General features: G+C 38.4%; 1 long non-coding RNA gene and 2 other non-coding genes across 6 annotated transcripts in view; 1 reads left to right on the top strand and 2 right to left on the bottom strand.

Moving 5' to 3' along the window:
* The first annotated feature begins 680 nt into the window (after positions 1-680).
* Positions 681-15,711, top strand: part of LOC138921827 (uncharacterized) — a 158,760-nt gene continuing 143,729 nt past the window's right edge. For all 4 annotated transcript variants that reach the window (XR_011434708.1, XR_011434710.1, XR_011434709.1 and 1 more), the window contains exon 1: positions 681-805. This is a non-coding gene — a long non-coding RNA (uncharacterized lncRNA). The remainder of the gene's footprint in view (positions 806-15,711) is intronic.
* Positions 1,808-1,910, bottom strand: LOC111771686 (U6 spliceosomal RNA). The gene has a single exon (XR_002805614.1). It is a non-coding gene; the product is annotated as a U6 spliceosomal RNA (small nuclear RNA).
* On the bottom strand, positions 13,801-13,907 carry LOC111771684 (U6 spliceosomal RNA). The gene has a single exon (XR_002805612.1). It is a non-coding gene; the product is annotated as a U6 spliceosomal RNA (small nuclear RNA).

The raw sequence follows: 15,711 nt of genomic DNA on the forward strand, positions 1-15,711 counted from the left end.
TAAAAAAAAGAACTCTTTCACCAGGTGGTGCCTCTTCTCTCCTTGTACAAATAGGTAGAGGATTCTTCCAGTCCCCTTTTTTCAACATACGTTTCTTAATCACCCCCCTATACCAAACACTGCAGTAGGCACTGGAGAACTTTTTCCTTTTTCCATTCTTTCCCCATGTTAGGTCCCACAGAGCATGACATAAACGTGCTATTCACTGTTTACCACTTCACTACAAATTAAAATGGTTCATTTGCATTCATAATGTGTTATTTGGGAGAATTATAGCCAAGTATACATGAAGTGAACACATGACATTATATATCATTACATGGTGTTAGGCTTTTATTATTGTCCTTGCTGTTTTTGAAACAATGCCTGAAGAAAGAGTGAAAGCAAAATGACTAGCCTACATTCCTAGCCTTACACAAAAGTTCTCTAAGGCAGACAAGATTTGTACTGGTTTTGTCTTCCCTTCTGACATCATCCATAGTGCAGATTTTCTACTTAGTTGAAGAAATCTCCTGAACCTATTTTTTGTGGCAGTGCCTCAAGGTAACTCATCTAATTTAGCCAAAGGAGTTCCCTGATTATCCTTTGAGTTAAGGGAACATTCTTAGGCGGGGTTTGGAGACACTTGAATGAAGATCCAGAGTTAAACAGAGATTGTAAACAGGAAGTAATATCAGGACCAAAAAAAGTCAGGCAGGTTCTCTAGCCAAAGTTGGGTGTGCTGAAAATCAGAATCAAAGGATAGCTTCTGATTTTGGGTTATTACAAATAGTGCTGCTGTGAACATCCTCATGTGCGTCTTTTGGTGAGTATATGTCAGCATTCCGGGTGGTATATATCTGGGAGTAGAATTACTATATCACAGAGTAGGTATATGTTCAGTTTTAGTAAACGCTTTCCAAAGTGCACCAATTTACACTCCTACAGCAATGTATGAAAGTTCTAGTTGCTCCAACACTTTCAAACAGTTATTTGGTATTATCTGTCTTTTTCATTTTAGCCATTCTCATGGGTGTATGGTGGTATCACACTGTGATTTTGATTTAGATAACCTGAAGGACTAATGAAATAGGGAAAGTTTTCATGTGTTTTTTTCCCCTTGGATGTCCCACTTGTGAATATTTATTCAAGTATTTTGTTCATTTTTATTTTTTTGTCTGCTCTTTCTTTATAGATTTTTAGGAGTTTTTGCTAATATTGTATATTTGTGTTATATATCATTTTTTCAATAAAATTTTCATTTTAAAATAATTTAAATTAGAAAAATTGAGAAGATAGTCATTATACCTCCTTAGACTCCTTTTGAGTATAACAGTTTCTCACACTTTTCTTGTTTTTGATGAACTTGACAGTTCTGAGGAGTACTGGTCAGGTATTTACAGAATGCCCCTCGAGTGGGGTTTGGGGATGCCTTCTTATTATTATGTAATGCCAATTTATTTCTCCAGTAATGTTTCGAGCCATAAAATCTTTTTTGTCTCATAATAGTGTAGCCATACCAATTTTCTTTTGATTATTGCTTACAAGGTATGTCTTTTACTGTCTTTTTTTATTTTCAAACATCTGTGTCCTTATAAGTGCCCTTCAATTTCTACTTAAAGAACATATACTTTTTAATCCACTCTGACAATTGTAGTCTTTTAGTTAGATTATCAGTTGCATTTAAAGTGATTATTGATATATGTGGCTTCTATCTACCATCTTATTATTAGTTTTATATTTATCCCAACTATTTCATCTTCCTTTTTCTCTGCATTCTTGTCTTCTTTTATACTAGTCAAATACATTCTCTTATTCCTTTTCTTCTCAAAATATGAAACATTTCATGAATTTTCATGTCATCTTTGAGTACAGACCTTGTTAATCTTCTCTGTATCATATTAACTTTAGTATGTGTACTGCTAGAGTGAAAATGGCATTTTTTAAACTAGAAGTTTTGATTTAGTGTAACTTTGTGATTTAAAAAAGTGGATATTATTTTGGACAATACACTACGTAAAGCAAAATCCACAACAGTTCACTTTCATGTAAGATGTTTTTTCCCCTAAGTAGCCAAACCACAATAACAGATTGTATCGTAGATACTCAAAAAAAGTGATGATGTCTTTATCACTATATTTGTGAACAACCTAGTGGGTGCCCATGTGATTAAAATAATACATGTATAATTATTTAAATGATGCAAATTATAAAAAAATATTAAGAATTGTGAAGGTTCTGGGATTTTCCATACTTGTATACTAAGCAGTTATCTTGCTATTTCATGGATACTGGCAGAAAACAAAAGACTACTGGGTCAGAGTCAAAGGACTTTATTATTTACAGCACAGTAGCCATCATGATCTTCACGCTTCTGTCAGTTGCCTTTGCCCCAAGTCCCACGGGGGTGACATGGAGTGGTCCTATGTGAATTCTGCACATGTACTGGATTTGTATAACAGCTGAAGAACACTGAGCTCAGGGAACCAGAATCTTTTACAATGGTCTGTAAACAAACCTGCCTGAACTTTGCCCTAGGAGATATTATCTTTAGTACACTGGAGAATAAACAAACCTGCTCTTTGCCCTGAAGGGAGTCAGCATCTTTATCTTCCAAAGCCAGCTGCTATATAAATATATTTGAAAATATGGGAGAGAACAAAAGCTGATAGTGCCTCTGCTCAGAAGACACGCAGAGACATTGGAGACTCATGGAGAATTGTTTCCCACATAAATTCGTGCGGTAAGAGATGAATTTAAAAATGCAATCCTCAGTGTTAAAAATCACCATTCTTATTCCACTCTATTATGCTGTTTCACAATATTGATCCAGGGTCATAAATGACAAAAAGTGGAAGATCAGATTACTTGAATGGAAAGTATTGTCTCATCAAAAGATTCATGGATGGTAAGAGATTAATAATTCTTGTTTTAGAAAGCTAAACCACTCAGGCGAGTTGGCCATCTGTTTCTATTCCAGAAAGCTATCTGGAGAATATTTCTGATCTTTCCTTGGTAGCCTGCAGTTGTAGATTATTTGCAAAAATAGTTGAAGTCATTCTCCTCCCTGGATCCATGCCCCTTTGCAATGTGACTTTGCAACTCCCTCCTTTAAGAGGAGGAGTTTATTTCCTCATCCCTTGAATCTTGGTTATTAGACTTTAAGCAGCAGAATGTGGCTGAAATGATGTTGTGACTGTTCTGAGCCGAGGTCTTGAGAGGTCTTGTACACTGCTGCTCTCTCTCAGAACCCTGTTTAGGTACCCGGTGAACAGTTCAGACTAGCCATCTCAATGATGACAGGGATGTGGCCTATTTGCCAATGTTTCGTTCGCTGACAGCAAGCTAAATTTAAGAAGTAAAACTACCTAGCTGACCTACAGCTGACTACAATACATTAGTTAGCCCAGTCAAGACAGGAAGAACTGTCTGGTTTGAGTTCAGACAAAATCGTTGATTCATAAATCATGAGCTAAATAAATAGTTATTGTTCTAAACCACCAACTTTTGGGGTGGTTTAATATTCAGGAGGAGCTAATTGCTACATTATATAAAATATTAGTTTATTACCCCCCAAATTCATTCATTCACCGACTCTTTCAACTAATATGAATAAACACTTGTATGTGCCAGCAGTGGAAAAAACAAAAGCAATATTTCCATCTTTCTGAGATTAGTGGAGAGAGACAGAAAATAAGCAACATATAATTAAAATATATAATATTCTAGGTGGTAATAAGTGCAAAGGGAAAAAGTAAAGTTTTTTTTTTTAATTGTGGTAACATTGGTTTATAGCATCATGTAAATTTCAGGTGTACATCGTTATATATTTTGATTCCTGTGTAGATTACATTGTGTTCACCACCCAAAGACTAATTACCATCCATCACCACACACATGTGCTTAATCACTCCTTTCCTCCTCCTCCCTCCCCCCTTCCCCTCTGGTAACCACCAATCCAATCTCTGTTGCTATGTGTTTGTTTGTTGTTATTCTTATCTTCTACTTATGAGTGAGATCGTACAGTATTTGACTTTCTCCCTCTGACTTAGTTCACTTAGCATTATACCCTCAAGGTCCATCCATGTTGTCACAGATGGCCGGATTTCATAATTTCTTACAGCTGAGTAGTATTCCATTGTGTAGGTATACCACATCTTCTTTATCCATTCGTCCTTTGATGGGCACCTAGGTTGCTTCCAAGTCTTGGCTATTGTGAATAATTGTGAATAATGCTGTGATGAACATAGGGGTGCATGTACCTTTACACATTCATGCTTTCATGTTGTTTGGATAAATATCCAGCAGTGGAATAGCTGGATCATATGGTAGATCTACTAATTTTGGGGGGAGTCTCCATACTGTTTTCCATAGTGGCTGCACCAGTTTACACTCCCACCAGCAGTGTATGAGGGTTCCCTTCTCTCCACATCTGCTCCAACACTTATTGATTCCTATCTTGTTAATTATAGCCATTCTTACCAGAGTGAGGTGATATCTCATTTAGTTTTGATTTGCATTTCCCTGATAATGATGTTGAACGTCTTTTCATGTACCTGTTGGCCATCTGTACATTTCTTTGGAGAATTGTCTGTTCGGATGTTTTGCCCATTTTTTAATTGGGTTGTTAGTTTTTTTGTTGTTGAGATGTATGAGTTCTTTGTATATTTTGGATATTAACCCCTTATCAGATATATGGTTCGCAAATATCTTCTTCCAATTGTTAGGTTGTCTTGTTGATGGTTTCCTTTGCTGCGTAGAAGCTTTTTAGTTTGATGTAATCCCATTTGTTTATTTTTTTCTATTATTTCCCTTGCCTGGTCAGACATGGTACTTGAAAATATGCTGTTAAGACTAATGTCAAAGAGCATGCTGCCTATGTTTTCTTTTAGAAGTTTCACGGTAAAGTTTATAATTACATATCAGGTGGTCAGAGAAGGCCTCACTGAGAAGTTGACTGTTGAATATAGATATGGATGAAGTATTGGAGTAAATTATGTGGATATTTGGATGGATAGTTTCCCAGGTAGAGATAATAATAAGTGCAAAGCCATTAGGCAGATCCATACCTGGAGCACATTTTTGGGAACACTTGGAGTTGAGTGAGCAATGGGGAAAGTAGTAGGAGACGATGTCAGATAGCTAACAGGGGACTAGATCCTGTATCAATTTACTTTGACTTTTACTTGGAGTACTATTAGAAGCCTTTGAAAATGTTTTTTAGTTTTTCCCTCTTTCACTGGAAGATTCTGAAGAAGGGCCATGATATGAGTTGGATTCAGTTTTGACAGGGTCATTCTGACTTCTGTGCTGAGAAGAGACTGAATGGAAACAAGAGTGGAAGCAGAAAGATCAGTTAAGATGCTGTAGCAATGATGAAACACCAGAGGACTGGCAGTGAAGGTGATGAAAGGTGGTAAGATCCTGGATACTCTATATTTTGGAGGTAGAGCTGAGAGGATTTGCTTCCTGATGGATTTGGATTTGGTGTGTGAAAGAAACAGGGTAGAAGATGACTCTAAGGATTTGGTCTAAGAAACTAGAAGAATGGCATTGCCATTAATTTAAATGAGGAAGACTTCTGAAATATCAGGTTTAGGGGAGTTTACCGTTGGTTTTGGATATATTGAGTTTGAGATTGTCCACTAAATATCTAGATAGAGGCATAGAGTATGCAGCTGATTATATTAGCCTGAATTTCACAGGAGAGGTCTGGGCTGGAGATAACTCATTTTGGAGTTATTCAATATATGGAATGTTTTTAAAGACATGAGTTTAGAGAGGAGAAGAGGACCAAGTATTGAGCCCTTTGCACTTCGCCGTTTTAAGGTCTGGGTGATGAGGAAGAATAAGCGAAGTAGACTGAGAAGGAGTGATCTGTGAGGTAGGAAAAAAATTAAAAGTATATGGCATCCTGAAAACAAACAGAAAAACAGTATTTAGAGGAGGATGGACTATCAACTGTGTCAAATGCTGCTGAAACGTCAACTAAGATGAGCAGTGAGCATTGATCACTGAATTTAGCACTATGGGTCTTCTTAGTAACCTTGACACAGCCAATTTAATGAAGAGATCATAGCAAAGCCCGCCTGAAGTGGACTCAAGATAAAATAAAAAGAAATTGGAAACAGCTGGTATAGCTAACACTTTTGAGGAGTTTTGATGTAAAATGAAAGAGAAAGATGAGACATAGTTGGAGAAGGAAGTGGGGTCAACATAGGTCTTTTCCTTTTTTCTGGCTAGTGTGGGGGATCAGAATTTGCCATTTCAAAATGTATCTCTTTGGCTTGATCATTTTTAAGAACAAAAGACTCAGAGATAAACTTTGACTTTTCCCCTAACTGCCAAAAAGAATTTAAGATAGACGCCCTCTCCCAGGAAGGAGTTATCCCCATAGACAACTCTAGGTGTGGTAGACTGGGAGGAACCTCCCTAGGCCCATCTTCATCAAGTTCTCTCTCCAGTCACATTGTCTATAGACGGCCCAGCAAACATTTATTTACCAAACATTTGCTTTTCTGTCTCCATGTAAATTGCCTTCCTTCCCTTTGAAGTCCCAAACCACTACCCTCAACATCCTCCTTTGTCCTTAGCTGATGATAGTATTTAAGGTGGTGGTTTCAGCCATTTCGGTGAGTTACCCAGTTTTCCTGGGTTTCTCCCATATAAACATGTTATTAAACTTTGATTTTCTCCTGTTATTCTGTCTCACATCAATTTAATTCTTAGTGCAGCCAGAAGGACCTAGAGGGTAGAGGAATAGTTCTTCCACCATTATACTTGCTTGCTTTTGAGAGAAATAAAAACATGTTTAGATATTGGCCAGAAAAATCCAGTAGAGAGAGAGAAATTGATGATGGAGAAAACATGACACTCGTTTCTCTGCTCCGTAATAAGAATGCAAAAAGAGTCTTCTATTTTCCACTACAAATTTTCTTTCCTTCATTCAGGATTGAACAGCCATGGGGCAAAGTGGGAATGAACTCATTATTATAGCATACTAATAGGAGAAAGGCATTTCTGGCTTGGTCAAAATGGCCAAGAGCAACTTTCTTTGTGTTTCAACTGTCCGCACGTATGAAGAGAAAGAAAATTTTTTTTAAAAAGTAGGGAGAGGTGGAGAAGATGAATGAACATTTTGTAGCTCTCTGTTTTCCTTGCCCCTCACACACTGGCTTTTCATGCTACGTGGCAGTTGCTGCATACGTGCTCTGGCTAGGTGCTGCCTTCACAGCTTGTGTGCTCAAAGGAGCTATAATGACATGGCAACTGATTATATGAATATGCATCTGCATGACTTCATGCTCACCCTCCCATTTGCTAGTTTTCAAGATTACTAATGTGTAATTATAGTTAGCAAATACATTTAGGCGAAAGGGGCCCACTGGAGCTGCAGCAATGCAGAATAATAAGATCACCTTATCCGAGCTGCGCCAACAGCGCCAGGGGACATGAGATGAAGCCATGAGCCTGGGCAGTCAGACTGCCAGCCTGCTAATTAGGAATCCAGGACTTTGTTTTTATCTCAGCTGTTGACTCACTGACTCGCTCTGCCCTCAGCAAGTCATTTTGTCCCCTTGGCATTATCATCATTACAAAAGACATAATGATTCCTGCCTCCTTGGATATATTGATGGTTAATACATATTCAACAGCTCAAAAAAAGTGGGAGGAAAATGCCTTACAATTCAAGGTATAACAAAGGCAATGTTTCTCTTGAAATAATGGCAGTTTGTTTTCATCTTGTGGATAAAATTTTATTTTTTTACAGAAAAGCATCAAGACTTGAAAATATAAAACTCTCAAATGCTAATTTCAAAGTTTTCTCTTTTAGGGGGTGGATACTGAAGTTTAACAAGGGATCATGGGCCTAGAAAGCCTTCCCCCTTCTCGTTTCGTCAAGGAGTGTCAGCTGACTCCATGGGGACTTATTTGCAACACAGGAAAGAACTTTGGGGTATTATGTTTCTGATGAGAGGGGTTAATTGTTAACCAGCTATAAATATCACTGCAAAATGTAAGCTTCATTCTAATCAAGTTGATTTCTCCACAGCTCGACGGGAAGCAGCCATATCAATTCCGAGTGCCTTCTGTTAGGCTCACGTCATTTAATCCACTTCTAGCCCTGCGTCAGCTTTATGGAGCCTTTCACCAAATCCTGAGTACTTTCCCCTTACTCTTCCAAACAAAACATAAATATGCTATTTCAATTTATTCCTTTATTCATCGATTAAACATTATTTTTTGAGCAGCTACTATGTTTTAAGTATAGTGCTGAGGACAGGTTAGTAAAATAGACATGGTTTTATCCTCACGGAGCCTACCAAGGTAGCAAAGAGAAGACATGAAAATTTATGAGAATATTTTGCATGTGGAAAAAAGAAAAATAAACATTTCTGATTCAGAAGGCAGATTGTGGTAGTTAGTAGCACTGTCCCCAATTCCTCTCTGGCCCCTTCCTTGAAAGAGGAGTTTATATCCCCAGTCATTTCCATGTGACTTGCAATACATTTCTGTGGAGGAAGCATACTTCCTTGCCCTGTTGACATCAGGTTGGGCCATGTGGTTTGCTTTGGATAAACAAATACAAGCACAACTGACATCATGCCAGTCCTAACGAAAAGCTCTAAGAGCCATCAAGTGGTTTTGTAAATTCTCTTGCCATCCCCCCACCATGAGAGTAGTAGGTCCAGATTGGGAGCTGCTTCTCAGCCTGGCTCTAGGAAGGAAGAAGTCACGTGGAGCAGCACCAGAGTTGCTGCCAACCTGTAGCTAACATGCAATGCAAGTGAAAATTAAATCTTTGTCATTGTAAATTGCTGAGATTCTTGGATCATTTGTGGCCACAGCAAAGCCAACTAATACAGAGCTTTTCATTCTTAAAGCTGACTAGTTCTGAAGAGTTTGGGCATTTAGATCTTCACAGAAGGATATTCTTCTCCCCATTTTTGTCTCTAGTTGGATCACTTTCACTAAGTGAAATGAGCAATGCTTCAACCCAACTTCGGTTTCTTCCCAAGCTCTCAATATATGGTAAATTCTTTATCACCGTGAGACAGCATAAGACATCACTCATTTGTTTTCGAATTCAGAGATTTGCACTTCTTTTTGTGAGGAAGATTGGCCCTGAGCTAACATCTGTTGACAGTCTTCCTCTCTTTGCTTGAGGAAGATTGTTGCTGAGCTAACATCTGTGCCAATCTTCCACTATTTTATGTGGGATGCCACCACAGTGTGGCTTGACGAGTGGGATCTGAACCTACCATCCCTGGGCCACTGAAGTGGAGCATCGAACTTAACCACTACATCACTGGGCCAGCCCCCAGAGATCTGTACTTCTTTTGTGTGTGAAATAACCTTTATATTGTAGAGAAAAATGTGTTGAACAATGAGTTGTAAAGTTTGGTAGTGCATCTCTTTTTATGAAGCAAATTGTGATGAAACAAAATCCATGTTGGTTTGTAACCAATGAACCATTTCAAGGGGAGGGTATAATCTGCAATAAGAAGGCAAATATTAAGGGGCTAAAATTAGGAATAGATCTTATGTGCGTTATAATAAAATTTCTCTTTTCGTTTCACAGTATTCTTTATGAAGTAAAAATATATTTTAGGTCTAGAATTGAAAACTATTGCATTATAACTTTTTTCTGGATTGGTCTTTATTATAGAATATTATAGAACATTATTCAGTGTTAGAATTGGAAGAGACTTTAGAGATAACTTAGTTCAGTCCTCTCACTTTATAATAAAAGAAACTTGTGGGGTGAAATTAAGTTGCTTAACTTGAAGTTTCACAGTGGTCCGTGGCAAAGCTGGGATTCTAGAACCAGGCCTGCTGACGCCAAGTCTACATTTCCTCTCACTGCACTGCACCACCTCCGTCACAGAGTCTCCTACTTGGGAGCATATGAAAATAAGAGCACTATATGTCAGTATTCTACTAAACATTTTGGCTACATAATCCCATTGAATCCTCAAAATAGCCCATTTTACCAATGAGTGAACAGGTTAATGAGGTTAACTAATGATTAATAAGCCCAAGAACTTACAGTAAATGGCAGAGTCGGGATTTGACTCTGGGCATTCCGGCTCTAGGATCAGTTTTCTATGCCACTATATTCTAGTGCTTGCACTACAGGGAAAAGAAAAGACTATAATATTAAGGTGAGGGAAAAAAATGGATATAGAACCACCAATCACACAATGTTATTTTTTAAAAAATCAGTACTTTTATAAAATCATCTGTAGTCTTAAGTTCACCTGTAAACTATCATGATTAATTTACTAAGCTCTATAGGGGTGCTAGGACCCAGTTTAGAAGGCTCTGGCCTAGTTTGCTCCCACTGAGTGTTGAGCAGACAATGGCGAATTACATGGAACTATGAAGGGCAAATTTGCCTAGAGCCCACCAGCGCCTTATCTCAGGAGGAACTGCGCTATAAGCATATTCTGAGTGCCACCATCCTCTAAATGCTTTTACTAAGCAAAACAAAACATTTAGTAGGCATTTGTAAGAGAGCAGAATTACTAGGTCACGGTAATTCTGTGGAAACTGTGAATTCTTTCAGTGTACTCTGCGCCCCTTAGGCTGCATTAGAAGTTGGAGCCCACTTGAAGGGAGGTGCTGAAGGATTAGTCTCAATTCACATTTTAACAAAGGTTTCCATTTCCTGGGGCTCTTTTGCCCAAAGGACCCTGCCTAAACACTCCCACCATACCTTGGCATGAAACTTTAATGGATATTTACTCATGAAATGACTCTAACTCAGGCAGTTGGAAATGTTTTATTTGACTTGGCCTAAGTATCATTAACACAATTGTGCAGAGTAAGTGAAGAAGAAAATGTAGGTTGATGGTAAAACCCTTCAAGTATGCCTTTCACCCATTATCCAGGTAAAGCTATATCAGAAACTGTCAACCTGAATGGCACCATTTCATCACCCATGTGCTTTTTCAACTTGCTTGCTTTATTCTCTGGAGAGCTATGTTCAAGTTCCATGACAACCGCTGATCCTGCTTTGCAACTACCTTTGTGTCTGAGTGATAGACACACAGGTTAGCCTGGCCTGCACTATACTGTAAATTGCATGAGGTTGTTGAGTGGTTAAGACCATGAGCTTTAGAGTCAGAGGTATCTGGGTTCAATTCCCTGCCCCGTGCCTGATTAATTTTCTGACCCTGGTGAAAATCAGTTAACCTGGCTGAACCTTTGTTTCCTCTTCTGTACAATTGGGGAAGAAATAATACCTACATCCCAAGAAGTTGTTCATCAATTCAACAAATATTTGAATCTACTTTTTACCACATGGATGAATAATAAGCAAAAAGACATAAGGAAATAGTATAGAAAAACTGTAGAATAGTGTAAGCGGATGGATAGTGCTGGGGTAGGAGTTGGGAGGACAGACCTTTTTTTAAAAATAAAATAGTGTTGGGGAGGAAAATTTTTTCTCCACCCTTCTAGGTTCTTCTGGTTGGTCTAAGAATTAAATTGACATGAGACTGATTAACAGGAGAAAATCAAATTTAATTTCATAGGTATAGAGGCTCCATAAGAATGTGAGGCTGAAAGGTAGTCAGGCAATTGAGGTTTATATGCCTCTCCTGAGCTAAGGAGAAGGAGTAGGGGTCTGGGACTTCAAAGGTGAGGAAGATATTTCACAGGGAAATGAGAAGAGGAAACACGTGGTAAAGAAATGTTTGCTATGCCATGCAGAGACAAAGGGACAAAGAAAGGAATGTGAAAAAACAGGCCTTGCCTTCCCCTCAGTTTACCACACCTATCTCATATTCTTTGCAATTATCTTTGGTGATAGCTCTCCTTCCTGGAATAGACCCTCTATCTAAATTATTTTAGGCAGTTAAGAGGGAGGTAAAAAGAAAACCTTCCTGAGTCTTCTGTTTCTTAAAAATAATCAGCCTAAAATAATCCTCATGCCAAAGAGACATATTTTGGGGTGGCAAATTTTGCTTCCCTACAACGGTCAGGGTAGGCCTCAGATGAATAAAGAGTTGGACAATGGTCTTTACTTGGAGTGAGAAAGGGACCCACTGTGGGTTACTGTGAAGAGGAGTGACATGGCCAACTTTACATTTAAAGGGATAATTCTGGCTGCTATGTTGGAAATAGATTATAAGGGGGCAAGAGGAGAAACAAGGAAATAAGCGAGGAGGCTGTTATGGTGATCTAGGGAAGGATGACAGTGGCTCAGAACCTCAGAACAGGGTGGTGGTAGTGGAGACGGTGAGAAGTTGTCAGATTCTAGGTAATTTTACAAGTGGAGGATAAGATATGCCATGTGAGAAGAAGAGACAATTAAGGAAGATTCTGAGTATTTTTGCCTGAGCAACTAGAAGGATGAAATTGCTATCCAGTGAGATGGGGGAAGCTGTGGATGGAGCAGGTGTATGTGTGTGGAGAAAGATCAAGAGCTTAGTTTTGGGAGGAATTGAGTTTGAGATGTTTATTAGATATTCAAGTAGAAAAGTTGAGTAGACAGTCAGTTATATGAGTCTGGAGTTCAGGAAAGAAGACTGGGCTGAAGTTATAAGTTTGGGATGTTGTGAGGATTAAAGTGAATGTATATAAAGCACCAAAAACTATATGTGACACATAATGAAACTCAATATATTTTAGATTGAAATCATCTAATCATAATACAACAATTATAATTCTCACTATCTGCCTAGCACAGTGCCTGGCACTTAGTAGGCTTCATACACATGTATGAAGTAGGCAAAGAGGAACAAGACTTCAGGCGACTCTCTATGTGGGGGATTTTTGAGAGTGCAACACAGGAAGGAACCATAATGCAATTTTTTCCTTTAAAATGAATTTTATAAGTTGATTATTTTTAATTTCACACATATATGTTCAGAAATAAATAGGGTTACTCCAAGCACAAACACCAATCCTTGCTCTAGGTTTACTGCTGTCTGTTTTCTACCCGGAAGATTCAAACAAGATTTCGTTGATTTTGTTTTTTATTTTATTTTTATAAAAAGGCAGTACATTCATTCAGAAGTTCAAAACCCAAAGCCATACAAAAGAGGGTATACATTGAGAAGTCTTGTCTCCATCCCTGTCCCTATCCACGTCCCCTAGCCCAGAGGTGAGGCGTTGGCAAACTTTTTCTGTAAAGGGCCAAGTAATAAATATTTTAGGCTTGCAGGCCAATTGGTCTCTGTTGCAGTTACCCAATTCTGCCATTGTGGTGCAAAAGCAGCCACAGACAATGCAGAAACAAATGGTATGGCTGTGTTCCAATGAAACTTTGTTTATAAAACTAGGCAGCCGGTTTGCTGGCCATAATTTTCTATCCCTGCTCTAGGTAATCATTTTTATTAGTTTATTTTGTTTATTTATGCAAATACAAGCAAATGTGAGTGTATATTCTCATGCTCCCTTTCATATACAAAAGTTAACCTAAGATATACCACTGTTGCATACCTTAAAACAGTACTTTTTATTGTATATTTTGCATATTTTTCTATATCAATACGTAGAGAATGTCCTCATTTTTTCTGTCAGCATTATAACCCATTGTATGGATGTAACAGAGTTTATTTAATCAGTCTCCATTTGATAGACTCTTATATTTTTCTAATCCTTTGCAATCACAAACAAAGCCCAATGAAAGATGTTGTAAATACATAATTTCATATGCATGAAAGTTTAGCTGAAGGACAAATTTCTAGACTTGGGATTGCTAGATCAAGGGGTAAATACATTTGTAATTTTGGAAGATATTGCTGGATTCACCATGCTGGAGGTTCTACCAGTTTCACTTTCAGCACAATATATAAAAGTGCCTGTTTCAAAATTATGAAATGCTTTGTGAATTGGCGTGCCATTCTAGCACAGAGGCCATGTTAATCTTCTCTGAATCATTCCGATTACAGTATACATGCTGTTGAAGTGAGCACCATGAAGGCATTTTTAGTTTGATAATGGATGAATGCTTTTAGGTGGCATGTAGCCAAAGACAGGGCAGACCATAAAACTCCTCTTTCCTGAGGAGTTGAAAGGGAGACAAGATTTTTCTGGACAGCAGCAGGCTTTCTTCTTTCCAGAGTGCTGATTGGAGCGGAGCCACATCATCGCCTAAAGTTCCAGCAATATGTGAATCTGTTCACTAGCTAATGGGAATGTAAATGGCCAGAGTGGTAGAGTTAACGAAGACTCTAATCTTTGAGCGACTGTGCGCAAAGATATAATTCTCTGCTGACTGTAATTAACATGGACTGCAGTAGGATTCAGTAAAGGACAAGGAATGATGCAGAGCTGGTTGATAGAAGAGGGGATCTGGATGGGATCAAGTAAAAAATAATTTAAAGGTAATAAAAAGAGTCAATATTTATTAAGTGGCGTTATAGGGCCAGACACTTCATTAAGTTATATATATAATATAATATAAGTATATAAGTTATATATATAAGTATATATAATTTATTGTCACAACTCTATGTAGTAGGTATTGTTATTATATTTACTGTACAGATTTTTTTTTTTTTTTTTTGCTGAGGAAGATTTAGCACCAAGTAACATCTCTTGCCAATCCTCATCTTTTTGCTTGAGGAAGATTGTTGCTGAGCTAACATCTGTGCCAATCTTCCTCTATTTTGTGTATGGGATGCTGCCACAGCATGGCTTGATGAGCTGTGTGTAGGTCCATGCTTGGGATCTGAATCTGTGAACCCTGGGCTGCCAATGCAGAGTGCACAAACTTAACCACTACGCCACCAGGCTGACCCAACTTTACAGATTTTTAAACCAAGACAACTCGCCCAATGTCATATCCTTTGTAAGTGCAGAGTTGGGATCTGATCCCTGCTGCATGGGATTATTTTCTTCTGGGCTATATTGACCAGCTGTCAGGGTTAGGGGACAATTTCAGAATTAGTTAAGAAAAGTAGAATCTTGACAGGATGTAGACTCAGGGAAATATAATCTTTCCTGTCTTTGTGAAGAAGTTGATCAGATATTAAGAAAAAAGTTTCTAAAATGATAATTGCAGTTAACATTCTGGTACCCAAAGTGGTCAGACTAGGCCTTTAGCATCCCTTGAATGAAGGGCCCTTGGCAGCTGCAGGTGCTGCCAGCTATGCCTGCACTTAGGACTCCGGAACAAATACTTGGAAGTCTTTTCAGGGAAAAACTTCTCAGAGTTCAGAGGGTTTTGCTGACCCGGCTTAGCGATTGACATCTTGGATTCTCATGTAGAAAGCAGAGTTGTCAAGTTTGTCCTCTGTTTGCTATGTGGGCGTACCCTTATTTGGCTGCTGAGCAGTAGCTTTAGATGGCCGCTGAGCATCTGTCTGGCCTTAGCTGAAGATAACCAAAGCCCGAATTTCTGCCCCCTGCCTTTCAGCTGGTCAGGATAAGTTACTGGTATCTGTGGTAAGCCCAAAGAAGTGGCTTCAACTGTAGTTGTATCCACTCTGTATTTTCAAGGCCAACTTGCTGGGGGAGGGATGCATTTTTTTTCAATCTTAAAGTTCTATTTATAAACTGTGATATAAAATCCACTAAGAATAATGCTAAATGTTTCTCCTCTGCACACAGAAAATTATGTTCCCTGAATGCAATTTGGGGGTGAGGGAACTCTCCTCTACCCTATCATTCACTCCCTACCTTAATTGGCTGTGTAATGAGTGGAACTGAAGGGCAAGTAGAAGTGTCGGCCAAATGAGGAATCGCTGGGCTCCTTCATAGAGAATCTACAGTAAG

The sequence above is a fragment of the Equus caballus genome, chromosome X, assembly GCF_041296265.1.
Source record: "Equus caballus isolate H_3958 breed thoroughbred chromosome X, TB-T2T, whole genome shotgun sequence".
In the NCBI taxonomy this organism is placed as follows: Eukaryota; Metazoa; Chordata; class Mammalia; order Perissodactyla; family Equidae; genus Equus; species Equus caballus.